This window comes from Cavia porcellus, unplaced genomic scaffold (genome assembly GCF_034190915.1).
Source record: "Cavia porcellus strain 051 isolate PalLab524CR breed Dunkin Hartley unplaced genomic scaffold, mCavPor4.1 scaffold_1, whole genome shotgun sequence".
NCBI lineage: Eukaryota > Metazoa > Chordata > Mammalia > Rodentia > Caviidae > Cavia > Cavia porcellus.
In genome coordinates, this window is record NW_026947484.1 from 41,699,439 (window position 1) to 41,715,110 (window position 15,672).

At 35.6% G+C, this 15,672-nt stretch overlaps 1 pseudogene; it reads right to left on the reverse strand.

Annotated features, from left to right (window-relative positions):
* Positions 1–212: 212 nt before the first annotated feature.
* Positions 213–15,672, reverse strand: part of LOC100717008 (trinucleotide repeat-containing gene 6A protein-like) — a 43,369-nt pseudogene continuing 27,909 nt past the window's right edge.

Here is a 15,672-nt window from a genome sequence, read left to right on the forward strand (position 1 = left end):
TCAAACTGATATGTTTTGTGGAAAACAATGGAAAGTGTCCAGAGAAGAGCAATTTCCACAGCTGGCTCCTGGCTGCAGGTAGGGAGCCCAACTTCCTGGTCCTTTCTTTCACATGTTGAGGTCACAGTTGTTTAGGCTGCATCTACACCGTTACATGGATTCTCCACCCTGATCCAGATAATGAACAAAAAGAGCTAATGGAGGGTGGACTGTTAATTCTCCCACAGTCTTGTGGAGTAATGTGGAGTTTCCCACAGTAAAGTGCCCTGAAGGTCTCCACAGTTAGTTCTTGACAACCCATCAGTATTCCAGTGATTAAAATCATTCTGGTTGGAGAATGAATGGGAACAGTTACAGGAGCCCAGCTATCTCCAACTGGACTCTAGAGACTGCCAGTCGGAAAGGGGGGCAGGGACTGACTTTGTGCAAGGAAATGACCTATCTCTTCACTGGCAAACTCAGCAAGAACAGTAGTTTTCTCCACTACACGCACGTGCAGAGTCTTTGTGCCTTCACAACCTCTTTTTTTGAACTGTAATGGACCAGAGAATTTCCATGAGAGAGGTTTAGGAGGGCCCTATTATCAGGGCCATGCTGCATTCAGTGGGTAGAGTTGAACCTTTGATCTTGGCTGAAAAGTTTTTCAGAAGAAGCCAATTTACTATTCTCCCTGAGCTGCTCTCACCCCAGTGAACCTGGAGTATATCTGGCTTCGGAATTTTCCCATCTTCCTCTTCCATGAAAGGGAGAATTAAAGGTGGTTTCTGACCAGTCAGTCCCACAGGTGGGTGGGATAGAGCAGTGATGTTTTTAGGTGGCGAAAGAGGGTGTTTGTAACTGAACCAGGGGGCCATGTCAGTTTGTGATCACTATTTCTGGCTGAAGTGCTTTGTGGTGTACCACTGAGGGGAACGCTCTAGCTGAAGGAATAGATGGAGGAATAATAAATTCCTAGGCCTTGGGTTTACATCTTTCCTCAGTTTGGGGAGATTTCAGGCATCATTTTTTAACATACTTCCTACTCATTTTTCCATCCCTCTTGTACTTTAGTTACTGCATATTCTGGTTTTCCAGAGCTATACCTAAAGCTAGGGGAATCAGCAATATAGATTGGGTCAGGGCTTATTCCAAATTTTGGTAGCTCATTTACACATCCAGGAGTATTACAAGACCAAAGAGACCAATTTTAAAGGCATAGGGGTCACCTAGTCTATCAGTTCATTTCCAAAAGCTGGAGCTTCTGGTCTTGAATCAGGCAAACCATCATTTCCAACTGACAGAGTACAAGGAATAGCATTATCAAAGGTTTCCCCTAATTATGTAGAAGGAAGTGGTGGCTTAAAGGTGTTTAACCCACCAAGATTACCAGGGAAGTTAAATGGAGGACCCTAGTTGGCATAATTTAAGTCTACAGTCAGGAAGCATTCTCTTTACTTCCTGTTATGGGTATTTCTATACTTAGCAGTCCTGAAGTACATGCTCCCACACCAGGTAACCCCATACAAAATAGTCTTGGTACTGCAGGGTTCCCTAGAATAGACATGTGTAACACTCTTTCCTCTTGGAGGCAGGAGAGTCCTTCTAGGAACTGAAGAAAATATATCTGGGTATGCTAAATGGAATATGTTATGTGGTCAGAAGCTTTGGCAGAGTTACATACCCCTTATATATTAAAAGTTGTTAAACCTATTCTTTTAAATAGGAAGAGTTTGTGTGGCACTGCAACTCAGATCTTATTAACCCTCTACCCTTTAACGTAGTTTTCTATGCCCAAGACTAACAGCCCAGATGCATGACCTGCTCAGTTGTTAAATCCTTGACTGCTTCACAAAATTTCTGCCTTTCATTTACTTTTTGGCTCATAGTTTCAGAGGCTTTAGCTCATGACTGATTGGCCCCACTGCTTTTGGGTCTGTAGCTGGGTAGTATATCATGGCAGGAAATGGAAAGTGAAGCAAAACCATTAGCTTCATGGAGGGACAGAGTAAAAGAGAAGAGGAGGAGGAAACTGGGCTCACAGTGCTTTAACTGAGTGCAACCTTTAGCGAGCTGAAACCTCCCACCAGACCCACACATTAAAGATTCTACCGCCCAGCAACAGCACCCCAGACTGCAGACTAAGCTTTTAACATCTTGACTTTTTGGCAATATTCAATTTAATTCAATTTAATATATAGTAACTATCAATTTAATATACAGTAATTGCAGTAACCACTGAAGTTAGCACAGATTAATAGTGAAGGGGTGGATGAATGTATTTCATACCAATAGAAATTAAAAGTGAGTAGGTGGCTATTTATTGTTTAGTCAACTTCATGTCACTGAGAAACTACCTGGAAACTTAAAGGAAGAGAGTTTTATTTTTGCCCCTGGCTTCTGTGGGTCCACTCAGGGTAGCACGGTAAGGGACAGCACAGCTGCTCTGCTCACAGTGGCTGGAAAGCAGAGCAGAGAGGAAGGAGCCAGTGACCAGACTTAGACCATGTTTTTCTGACTCATCCGTAACCCCAGAAGTGTGTTTTACTAATTCTCTAGGTAGCTCCCAAGTCAATCATGTCATCTGTTAACCTTAATGTGGATACTTATAGTCAGATAAGCTAGATTTTTTTAAAAAAGAGAACTGTAAAAAAGAAACAAAAGATGGGAAATGCAGTGACTAAGAGATCAAGAAAACAAGAGATCAAGAGGATATAATAATTTAAAATCTACCTGTGCCTAAGGCTAGGTTACCCAATTGTATAAAAAGACATTATTAGATGTGAAAAGAGAGAGAGAGAAGGAGAGATAGAGATAGAGACAGACAGATTGAAAGTAATAGTTGGGGATGTGAACCCTTTTCATCAACACATGATATACCTTATGTTAGGCTACAAAAAGTCTTAACAAAATTTCAGAAATCTATCATCATATCTATTTTCTTTAGCCATAATGAACTGAAATTAAAATTCAACAAGAGGAAAATTAGAAATTATACAAATGATGAGAACTAAATCAACATTCCTTGAATAATGAATCATCACAGAAATCAAAGGGGAAATTTAAAACCAATGAAAATGAAAATACAATAAAATGAAAACTGCAGTACCCCCAAATTAATGAAAAAAACACAATATACAAAAAACTAGTAGATCTAGATAAATATCCTACATCTAAATCACAGAACTAGAAAAGCAAGAATAAATCTAGCTCTAAATTAATTAATGAAAAAAAGAGACAAAGTTCAGAGCAGGAAGAAACAAAATAGAGACTAAAAAAGGTCAATGAAACAAAGAATATATTTATTGAAAAGATGGAGAAAATTCACAGGCTTTCAGTTTGATTAAGCAAGGAAAAGCAGAAAAATAAAAATAAGTAAAAACATGGATAAAATTATGACTGATGCACCAACGATCATTAGAGACTATAGTAAACAAATATTTGTCAACAAACTAGAAAACCTAAAAGAAATAAATACATCCCCAGGTCTGGTATGATCTAATAAAAATGAGTCATGGAAACAGAAATCCTGAATATGCCAATAATGAATAATGCAACTGATTTAATAGTTCAAAGTTGCCTGTCAAAGAAAAGCTTGTGCCTGGAAAAGTCACAGCCAAATTTTACTAAGCCTTTGAAGAATAATTATTAATAATTCTTAAACTATTGCAAAGTAGCAAGAAAAAAAAGGAGAAGAGAAGAGAGGATGGGGCAAGGGAGGAGTATTACGGAAGGAATGAAGGAAAGAAAGAAAAGAGAAGAAAACTACAAATCAGTATCTCTGATGCAAATAGATGTCAAAAACTCTCAACAAAATATTGGCAAACTAAATTCAAGCATGTATCACAAAGATGATACACTATGATTGAGGATGGTTTATCTCAGGTGTGTTAAGATGGTTGAACATTCACAAGTCATCAAATGTAATATATCACATCAATAAAATGAAAGACAAAAGCGGTATGATCATCTGAATAGCTGTAGGAAAGCGTTTAGTAAAACTGAACATCCTTCCATGATAAAAACCTCCCAAGGAACTAGCATAGAAAAATGTACATCAACATAATAAAAGAAACCCACAGCAGCACCAGACTGCATGAAAAGCAGAAAGTATTTCTCTCAGGATCTGGAAAAATACAAGGATGACACTTTTACTACTCTTATTCAATATAGTACTGGAAAACAAAAATAAAAAATAAAGTACTCTTGCTAAAAAAGAAATCAAGAAAGCAGTTATAGTCATAAAAGGTAAACAAGAAATAAATACAACCAAGTAAATATTTCTACAATGAAAATTTTAAAATTAAAATTACAAATCAGTGATGAGAAAAACTGGGGAACATATAGAAAATGGAAAAGGTCTCTATACTTATGGATTGGAAGCTTCAAAGAATGTAAAATATCCATATCACACGAAGTAATTTACAGATTGTATGCAATCTCCATCAAAATAGTAATGACATTCTTCACAGAAGTAGGAAAAACAATTTTAGAATTTATACAGAACCACAAAATCTCTGAATAGACACAGGCATCTGTATTGGTCAGTGTGTAATACCCAACTGAAACAAGTCAGTGTGGTTCTGGGTGTGGAAGGCTCAATTGAGATTTTTGCCAACAGTATGAAAGGAAAACTAGAGGGGAAGATGGCCTCCCTTCGCTGGAGAAGCTTGTTGCGCTGGTTTCCTCATGTGAACTTAATTGCTCTCAGCATGACAGGAGCGTGGGTCCTTGCTGTCACTGAGGATGGCTTCGGAAACCTTGGAGACATAGGTGTAGGTAGAGAATTCATGAACAGGACTCAAACCGCACAGGAAATGCTTCCCAGAATCAATAGCTGGGACCACTTCTTATTAAAAAGTTTCTGCATGTCAAAACAAATCTCCAGCATAGTGAAAAGAAAACCCACAAACTGGGAAAAGATTTTAGTGAACTCTCTCTCAGACAAGGGACTCTTGTCTAAAACATATAAAGAATTACAGAAACTCAGACCTCCAAAATTCAAAGATCCAATCCAAAAATGGGCATCTGAGATGAATACGCAATTCTCAGATGAAGAAATACAAATGGCAAGTAAATACATGAAAAAATGTTCATCATCATTGGTTATTAGAGAAATGCAAATTAAAACCACACTGAGATTCCATCTCACTCCTGAAAGAATGGCCAGGATCAAGAAAATCAACAACAACAAGTGCTGGAGAGGCTGTGGGGAAAAAGGAACTCTCCTACACTGTTGGTGGGAGTGTAGACTGGTACAACCTTTGTGGAGGTCAGTATGGAGATTTCTCAAAAAGCTGGGATTGGAAGCCCCATTTATTCCAGCTATTCCACTTCTAGGCTTATTCCCCGAACAACTGAAAGCATCATACCACAGTGATATATGTGCACCTATGTTTATAGCAGCACAATTTATAATCGCCAGATCTTGGAAACAACCCAACTGTCCATCAACTGAGGAATGGATAAAAAAGTTGTGGTATTTCTATACAATGGAGTATTACTCAGCTATAAAGAAGGATAACATTGAGATATTTATCAATAAATGGGCACAGCTTGAGACCATACTCATAAGTGAAATAAATCAATCTTGCATGTGTGAATACCGAATAGTTTCCCTAATGTAAGTAATGATTCAAATATATAAAAATATGTGGTAATCATGATTCCCCATTATGTGGCCTTGAAGCCTTATAAAGTTTTCACTTATTAATTGGAAAGGCTTTATTCTGGGCTTCTTGATATGGAAATATTTGAAGCTATAGTATATGAAGTTTTATTCAAATATTTCAAGGAAATAGACAGACAGTATGGTAACTACTATTAAGTCGGGTTATTTGGTGGTGAAGCACTAGGTTGCTGAAACAGTAATGCTTTATATTGTTATGTCCTCTTTTATCTCAATCTCTCCCTTATTCATTAAAAAACTTGTTTAGTTATTTTTTATGGTTTTTTTAATTAAGGGGAAAAATTTAAAAAATTAGCAGGATATATAATAGTAACTTGTTTTGATTTCCTATTAACGTGTTTTGAAGTCCTGTAATACTCCCACGACCTTGTTTTGACTGATTAGACTCTGTTCCATTCTGTATGATAGTATCAAGTTTGAGGGTATAGGCAACTACTTTGAAGGCAAAAGGATTCACTAAGATGCCCATTCTGGTTTGACTATTATCTCGTTTGGAAGTCCCATAATGTTTACAATGTTTAAGTTTTATTGGTCTTGTTCTCTACTGTTTTGTTCAACTTTATAATACCTAATGAGATAGACAAGAGACATTATGGTAACCATTGTTGATAACCTTGTAGTCTGTTTTTACATCATGTGCTATGTCTATCCTTGGTTTTAACTGACAGCTTTGTTTTGCCATATTTGACTTTATTCTCCCCCCCAAAAGTAATAAGAACTAAGGAGTAATAAAACCCAAAATGTGTAAATTTAGTTGTAAAAAACAGAAGGAAAAAAAGTGCTCTAAAAGATACAACTGCAAGTGTGTTTAGGGGTGTTAAATAGCTGACCATATTAATGTTTTTGGTTGGATCATTGAACACAACTGTTTGCAGTCTCACTGTTTGAATGTCCACTTTGTATGCTTTGATACTGTGACTTGAGCAACTATCTCTAGGATGATATGTAATCTGTTAACTGGTGATTTCTTACTTTTTTTTTTTTTGTAGTTCTGTATTACTTGTACCCTTACACTGCTTTGTTTTGTTTTGTTTTTTCTCTTTTTCCTTTTAAATAAAATTTTAAAAAAAGAAGCTCTGGTGCTGACTTTGAACACTGCTTCCTAGCTCAAATGCAGATCCTTCAGCCTGCACACACAGACCGTTCTCCCCACTGGTGCACATTTTCCAGCTTCTACCACTGATCTTTGGGCCTTTCCAGTGTAGATTCTTGCTACAAACTTTTCTGAGACATTGTTGTGGCCTCTAGATCTTCCAGCTAAACTCATGAAGGATATTGCCATGGGATCCAGGTTCTCAGGGAGATTCTTTGGGTCTCTAGCATGTGAAGAGATCTCTTGCACTCCTCTGCATTTGACTTTTGGGTGAATATTAAAGAATAGCCCTACAAATTATATGTCCTGCATTAAATGTGTTCCCTTGCATACCCTGACTACAACATCTTGAGCAAATGAGACAAAGCTGGAGTATCACATCACACTACTGGACTTCAAAACACTTAAGGAGTAGTAATCAGTACATGGTATTGGCATAAATATTTATAGATTTATGTAATAAAGAACAAAGAAACTAGAAATAAATCCATGAATTTACAACCAACCAAATCTCAATAAATTTACCTCCAAGATATACTACAAAATAGACAGCTTCCTAAAAAAGAGGTGCAGAGAAAACTAGATATTCATGTATAGAAGAAATTTAGAGTCTATATCTTACTATACATATGAAGCAGCTTAAAGTGAATCAAAGACCTCAATGTAAGTCAGAAACATTTTAAGAGATTAGCATTGAGATGGCTAGAGATATAGCTCAGTGGCACAGACCCTATCTGGCAAGTGCAATGACCTGAGTTTGATTCCTGGTACCAAAGATAAATAAAGCAACAAACAAACAAACAAACAAACAAATAAAGAGTTGCAGATAGAAATGGAAAGCGATCAAAACTGGCAATGAACTTTTGGATAAGATTCCAAAAGAATAGCCAACAAAAGAAAAAAATAAATGTGATTATGTCAAGCTTCTGCCTCAGCAGAAACCAGTAACAAAATGAACATACAATGTGCGCAAAATACCTTTATTCATTTGGTAAGGAGATGATATGTGAAATATATAAAGGACTCAAGTAACTCAGCAACAGAAGATAAACAATAAAAATAAAAATAGGCAACCAAATAGCTCTTTTTAGAATAAATATGTGATCAAAAATATAAAAATATTCAAGATGGCTAGTCCTTAGAAAAACTGAAATCCAATCCAAATTGAGGTATCTCACCTCATTTAGAATGACTATATTGAAACTATAAAAGTGACAAATGCTGGAAAATACAGTGTTGGTGGGAATGTACATCAATATAGTCATTATAGTCACAATATGAAGGTTCCTCAAAAAACTAAAAGTTAACCATCATATAATCTGTCGGTGTCACTCCCGGCTGGCAGGAAGGACACACAACAAAGTCTGGCAGTGGACAACCTTTTCTTTTATTTTCCTTCTCCGTACAGCCTGCCCCGGGAATCCTCCCGGCCGAAGCCTCTGTTGGTCCGCTCCCCGCGGCTCCTTGCGTGCTTCTCCCTACAGTCTGTCCCGAAGCCTCTACCGGTCCGCTCTCCGCGGCTCCTTGCGTGCTTCTCCCTACAGTCTGTCCCGAAGCCTCTACCGGTCCGCTCTCCGCGGCTCCTTGCGTGCTTCTTCTGCTTCTTCTTTTTTGGCGGGAGAGGCACTCACTTTTATAGGGTTACAGTGGCCAATCAGTTCAAAGCGCGCGATGCGGGCTGATTGGCTAACATCAGTTGTTGCTAGGCAGACTATCTTACAGGGCGGGTTGTGAAGCAGGAGATCTTACAGGGCGGGTTGTTTACCAAGCAGGAAGCAGGAGATCTTACAGGGCGGGTTGTTTACCAAGCAGGAAGCAGGAGATCTTACAGGGCGGGTTGTTTACCAAGCAGGAAGCAGGAGATAAGCGCCATCTTAGCACACTCGATGGGAGGGGTAATCTAGCTCAGGCTTTGCTCTTTCCTACAGGCCTCACGTCCGCCAAGTAAGGCGACCGGGCTCGGCCGCGGCTCCCAACAATAATCCAGCGATTACAATCATCACTTCTATATAACATTATACTGGAATTTCAATAGGCAAGTGAAATAATTCAACCATGTACAGAATTTCTATATAAGAAAAGGAAAGTTTGTAAAAGATAATCAGTATGTTCACGATCATAAAATTACTGCCATAAATTGGAGAGCAGTACTCATGAATGCTTTTGGCGGGTACTTAACCAAGGAGAATTCTTAACCTCTAGACTGTAGATCTCAGGAAAGAGATCATGTATTAATTTAAGCCTAATTCCCAAAGGATATTGAACTTCCAGGAAAAATAATACATTCAAACTAAAGACTAACATTATTTTATAGAATGCCAAGTAGGGATTACCTGTTGGATGGCAGGTGTATACAATTTCTATCTCAATAAACTTACTGAACTTTAAAACAATATTGGTTACATTTAGAGTCTCTAAAACTTACAGATCTGTGATGAGACATAAGAAGATAAAGAAGGAGGAACATATCAACAAATATTAGACAGAGCATAGACCAGCAGCCTTGAAGTCCTAAAATTTAGTTATGAGTATGTCAGCTCCAAAGGAGATGTTATGTTCTTGAAATAAGTAAATATTGCAAGTGATGACTATGAATCTGGTTCTTTTCAGTATACAAAAATCATTAACAGTAAGGCCATAATTATACCTCTTTATGTATGTGAATATTTTCTACATTTCATATCAGACAAACTAGATCAGACTAGTATATATTGTTCAATCCTTTAGAGCAAGTGGAGCTTTCTGGTAGTGGGTATAATTTCATTCCTCTTTTGGATAGGAATTTACATTTTATCAAGCAGGAAGTCTTTACATAAAACCAAGCTTGTTTCTGTCAAACAGGATTTTTTAACTTGAGAAAAGCTAGATGGCTCTATTAGGCAAAGCACTGTTCATACAAATTTTACCATATTCATAGGGTTAGAGAATATAAGAAAACAGGGATAGAACATGAAATTTCCATGTGTATTTCTTCATTTTTTAAGTTATCCCAAAGCTTTACTTGGAAACACTTGTTAGGAAAAGGTAATTGTGGAGGCATATTGGTACTTCTACAACAAGACTTTTTTGTTTTGTTTTGTTTTATCCTCTGTCGTGAATTTTAGGGCAAAATTTCTGATACTGTGCTTTTTAAAGTATAAAAAATGATTTCAATTACATATCTTTGTAGAGCATGGGATTAAATTCAGATTTTTGCAAAGATGCAAGAAAAGGCATAAAAAAACCAAAACCCTGCAGCATTGTGCCATAAATGTTTTTCTGTTTTGAAAGACTGTGAGGTAGTTACTTTATGATCACAAAAATAATCTCCATCCAGCTCAGATTGGAATTATTTTCTCTTGAAAAATTAGTCCCCAATTTGAAGAGTTCTATAACCCTCATAGTGGCAGTGATAGGCCACTTTAAGGTGATTTATTTCTTCCAAGATAGTACAAACACAGTCTGGACAAATTGACCTTATCTTTACATGAATGGTAATGCCACACAATAGCATTATGTCTTGTTCTGAAAGTTGGTGTCACTATTGTTTTGGTGCCATTGTTGTTTGTTGTTGCTGCTGGTGTTGTTGGTGCTGGTGGTAATAATGATTTTGTTGATGTTATTGTCCTTTGGCTGTGGTTGTTATTTTTTATGTTTATTTTTATTTGTTTGATTGATTGTTCTTTGAATTTTTTACCCTTTAAAAAGATAGCATTATGTAATTTAAAAATTTTTTCCATTGTTATATTTTTGTTGGGGTACTTGTGATTAACAAGGATAGCATTTGTAATTCCTGCTAAAATTATGTTTATGATTTTATTGCACTTTATTTTTCTTTGTAGGAGGAAATCTAGGTTTAGGCTTTTCAATGAAATCTACTTAACTCTTTGGAACTACTGAATGACTATGCATAATATCTAACTCAAACTTTATTAGAGACAAGTAAAGTACTTGTCAAATAACCCTGTCCATCAGGAAGGACATTGATTTCTATAAAGTCTTTAAAAATTATGTAATACAGAATGTTGCTTAAAAGAAAATGAAATTGGATTACAAAGAGTAAATGTAAGAACATGAAAACTTAAAGGCAAGGAATTAACTCACAGATTCATAACATAATTTAGTTTAATTTCTGATACTGATATTCATTATGGTCCTCAGTAATGTTGCTTTGCTTCTATTTGACAAGACAATAGATAAAAATTCCTATTTCCATCTCTCTCAGTGCACCTTTTCACTCATTTTGGGGGGCTGGAAAAATTTTGGTTTTTTTTGGTACCAGGGATCAAACTCAGGACTTTGCCCTTGTCAGGCAGACACTTAGGCCACTGAGCTAAATCCTCAGCCCTGGGGATTAGAATTATTGCTCTTGGGCTGATTTGAAATCCCAGAGTGAATTTTTGCTATTGTGATATGACAGAGAGATGTTTTACACATGTGCTAAGCATGTAGAATTCAAAGGATACTTCATTATCATTTAATGTTAAAGATAAAAATATCCTTGGGCTGCGGATTTAGCTCAGCAGCATTAGTGCCTGCTTTGCAAGCATGCAGTGGTGAGTGTGATACCTGGTACCACTCCCCCCCCCCAAAAAAAAAGCTAAAAATATTCACAAGAGTCCTTTCCAAAAGAACTTCAAAATTATTGACCATTTAATTTTTATATTTACTTATTTGGAATGAGAAAATTTTTAATTTTTACCTTTAAGAAACCAAACTTTTCTACCAATTATTCTATTTTTTCTGAGTAAGTGTGTAAATCAAGATCAGCGCTACTCAAATGAAGACAAACATTGTAATGGAGCCAAGTAAGTTTGTCTTTTGATATGTATAACACTGAAATATTTATAATAATTAAAATTTAAATTATGTTAAAATCCTACATTAAAAAGTCAAATAGTACAATAGAATTATTTCTTGAACATTCTTTAAATTTTCTAAGAGTGAAGCAATTCTAAATGCTCTGGAGAGACAGAAAGGGAAATGCTCCCTAGTTCATTTAAGAGTTTAGCATTGCCCCCGATTCTAAAACCTGAGTATAGTTGTTATGTACAATAGCACCGATAAGCATAATATTGAGCAATTATCTAATCTTCAGAAAAGTAGATGGGCTAGATCCCATATATAAGAAGCAAAAGTAAAGCATCGAAAGAAATTTAAATGTTTTGAACCATTAAAAAAGAAAGGCAAAATTATAAAAACAAGGAAATGTTTAACACAGAAATCATGAAATGAATAATTTTAGGCTCAAATGGTGAGTTGTGATTGGATGGGATGTGATTTAGCTGTGAAACAAAAGTTCTGTCTTAGCCTCAGAGATAGTTCCATGTGTGCTGACTTTACTTTTAAACCATACACAGTGTTTTATATATTCTTCTTTATGTGTATGTATCATAATAGAATTTATTTATAAAAATTGACAAAAGGCCACATGTACAGAGGTTAATTCTCCAAAAAAGAACTATCTGTTTAAATTGTAGTGCAAAGAATGGATACAACTTGAGACCGTACTCGTAAGTGAAATAAATCAAACTCACATATGTAAATACCGTGTTGTTTCCATGGTGTAAGAAATTGAAAGAGTAGATAAGATACAAAATCTTCAATAAGTATTATGAAAGGGTAAAAAAACTGCTTAAATAGGAAAAAAATAACTCAGACAGGGAAAAAGAGCAAAGAAGGACAAGAAACAAAATAAGATAAAAATTTGTATATATACACTTAAGATTACTAAGATGATTGTCCTACTAATTCTAGGAACAAAAAAGATATCATCCATAGCATTAAATACATTTTCATGATTATATCTAGTAATTCAAATAAGACTTATGAAGAAAACCATGCAAATAACAAAATATGTTCCTACCACTTTGTTGTGAAAGCTTACATTGTTATTGTTTTGAGGTCTTAGATGTAATTATCTATTCATTGTTTTGTTTTTTCCTCTAATACAGAAAAGATAGATGTAAATGTATATGTTTATATATGTGTAGAAATTTACCTAAAGAGTTTATAAGAATTGATTTTAGTATGTGTGGTAATATGAACAACACACACTGAAGAAAATGAGACACCATGGTAACCAGTGATGATTTTCTATAATTTTGATTCAAAAGCCAATAATGATTTTATTCTTGGTTTTGATTGGCTTTCGTCTATTTTCAATTATTTGATTCTGAAATGTATGAAGATATGGAGAGCTATTTTGAAGAAAATAAGAGACATTATGATAGCTATTATTTATTTCCTACTATCTGGTCTTGAAAGCCCTCAAGGCTCTCATTCTTGTGTTTTGATTGCTTTTATACAATTTTGATGTGAATTAACTTATTGTGTGTGAAGGTATGGACAACTACTTTGAAGAACACAAGACACATTATGGTAGCCACTGTTGATTTCCTGCTGTCTTTTTCTGAAATCCTGTGTTATTTGTATTGTTTTACTCTGCTCTACTTTGTTCTGTTTTGTTTTGGTTTGCTTTGTTTTGTTTTGGTCTCTTTAAAACAACAACAACAAAATAAATGTTTTAAATTTATATCTTGTAAAAAGTAACTCATCAGCAATATCTTTATCACACAGATATTTCCTAGTTATACTTCCTTACTAATTTCTCACATGTATATCTAGTGAGATATATATATATGTTTTTATATTTTATTAGAGATACGATACAATATCAGAGGGTATTTATTAGCTAGTCTTATAGGATTAGGGTCATATTTCACAACACTGTCTGTATACCTGAAAGTCAAAAGATTTAGTAGCTGGTCAGAATAAGTATCTGGAAGCCACAGAATGGAAGCGATAAAAAATACTGTGCCTGTTCAGGACCAAAGTTTTAGAAATTCCCCAGAAACTCCCTGTTGAAAGGCCAACAAACTGGAGTCTGATGTCCACAGGTGATGGCAGTAGCAAAAGATACACTAACTCAAGCAGAATGGTCTTTTGGGAGGGAGGGAGGGAAATAAAGGAGACAGGAAGGGCGGGGGGGTGGAGAGAGAGGGAGAGAGAGAGAGAGAGAGAGAGAGAGAGAGAGAGAGAGAGAGAGAGAGAGAGAGAGAGAGACAGAAAGACACAGAGAGGCAGAGAGAGAGAGAAAATTAGAATAACATATTCTACTTTTGTAAAGAGCCACATTTGTCCAATTTTTAGTAAAAATTAGTGTGAGAATGCTTACTGTGTGTTAGGCATTGTGATGGATATTATAAAGTTCTTTCCTTCATTTAATTTCAGAATATCTCTGTGAGCTTGAACGTCCTTGCTCCCATTTCACACATAACTAGTGATGGGGATTAATACTCTAAGGGTACCTGCTAAATCAGAGAGCTAGGGTGGACCCTAGTCTACCTGATCCTAAAGATTTCTTTATGGTAACATAGAACTGATTTAATGTCTGATTTTGTGGAGCTGTGTTTTGAATATCCTTCAATCTGTGAGCTAGCTTTTAATTCCTGTCCCCTGAATCCTCAGCCTCCTCTATTCCCTTTCCCGTGCAGGGCCTTAGCATCTCAGTCACCATGAGGGCATCCTCTGTGCTCTGACTGTATAATCCCATTCTTCCTCCACAGCCCTGTACATATTGATAGTATCTTCCTAAAATGAATTTCTGCGCAAAGTAGATAGTAGGTAAGAGCATGAGTTTAGGAGTAAGGTTATATTTAAATACTAATTTACCTTTCAGCTGTCATTTGATGATTTTGGATCAATAACCTTCAGGATAAAGATACTCTTTATCTTTTATCTTTTAACCACAAGACCTTTTAAGATTTGGTTTCTGCCAGTTACTTTAACCACGTCTCTTGCTGCTCAACTGCATGAAATCATGGGCCTGTTTTGAGGAACTGCATGTAGTATCCACCTGTTTGAGAGTCACATTCATGTGAAAATTGAAATTCATGCATAAATATCATTGGAAGGAGCAGTAAGTTGGACATGTGCTCTTACTCAGAGGCTCTTTTCATTGGTTGAAATATCCCCATTGTGTTTTGTTGATTAATTAATCTCAGTCCTTCCTTCCACATGGATTTGTTAGAATCTTGTTAAAAGGCAGTCTTAATTCTGACACCTTAAACATATGGTCTATGTTTTATTTTTTGTATCATTGCATACCAAGAAAGCTATGTACATTTCTTCAAAATTGCTATATTTACAGATCCCTTACCTCTAATAGTATGCAAGTTCACTGGGGACATCATTCCTTTACTTTATCTCACTTCAACCTACCTCGGTGTCTGCCGAGGTACCATGGTAACCTGTCCAATGTGTGTGTATTGAAGGATCATGTGTTGAATAAATTCAATATACTGTGTGCAAATCATGACCAAAGCCCACATTGACTTAGTAATCATACTTATCAGCTGTGAAATAGTTAATAAAAAGAAATATAATTCTAGAGATCATATTTTTATCACAGTATTTCCATAGTAGAAGCACAATTTTATCATTTATACTTTTCTTATGTACAATCCTTCATTAAAAATTTAATACTTTTAGTTACTTTACTCAAAAAATTTTTTTTACACTTAAACTTGGTTGCTTCATTTTGTACTCTCAGATTTCATCAAAAGCTTTATAACATGTACTTCCTCCTATTAATTATCAAGGTTTCACAGAAAGATTGAAAATTTTATCATATCAATTGAGTATATGCAAAAGGAATGGATAACTTAGAAACAAATTTCTTTAATCAAGAACATTTTATAAAATACGTACTGTGTTATGCATCAAAATTTACCTAAAGTCAGGCTTTAAAATACAATTTAAAAAATTTATCACTGACAAGCACAGCAGAACAAAGCTGAAGGCAAGCTATAAACAACTTTGCAACTGCATATAATTTAAAGGAATGGAAGAAGAAATTACCAGTTGAACCTACATCTAAATATATGTTAGTAAGACTTTTCAATAAATGTTAACAAATTGATTCTTTTGCCTC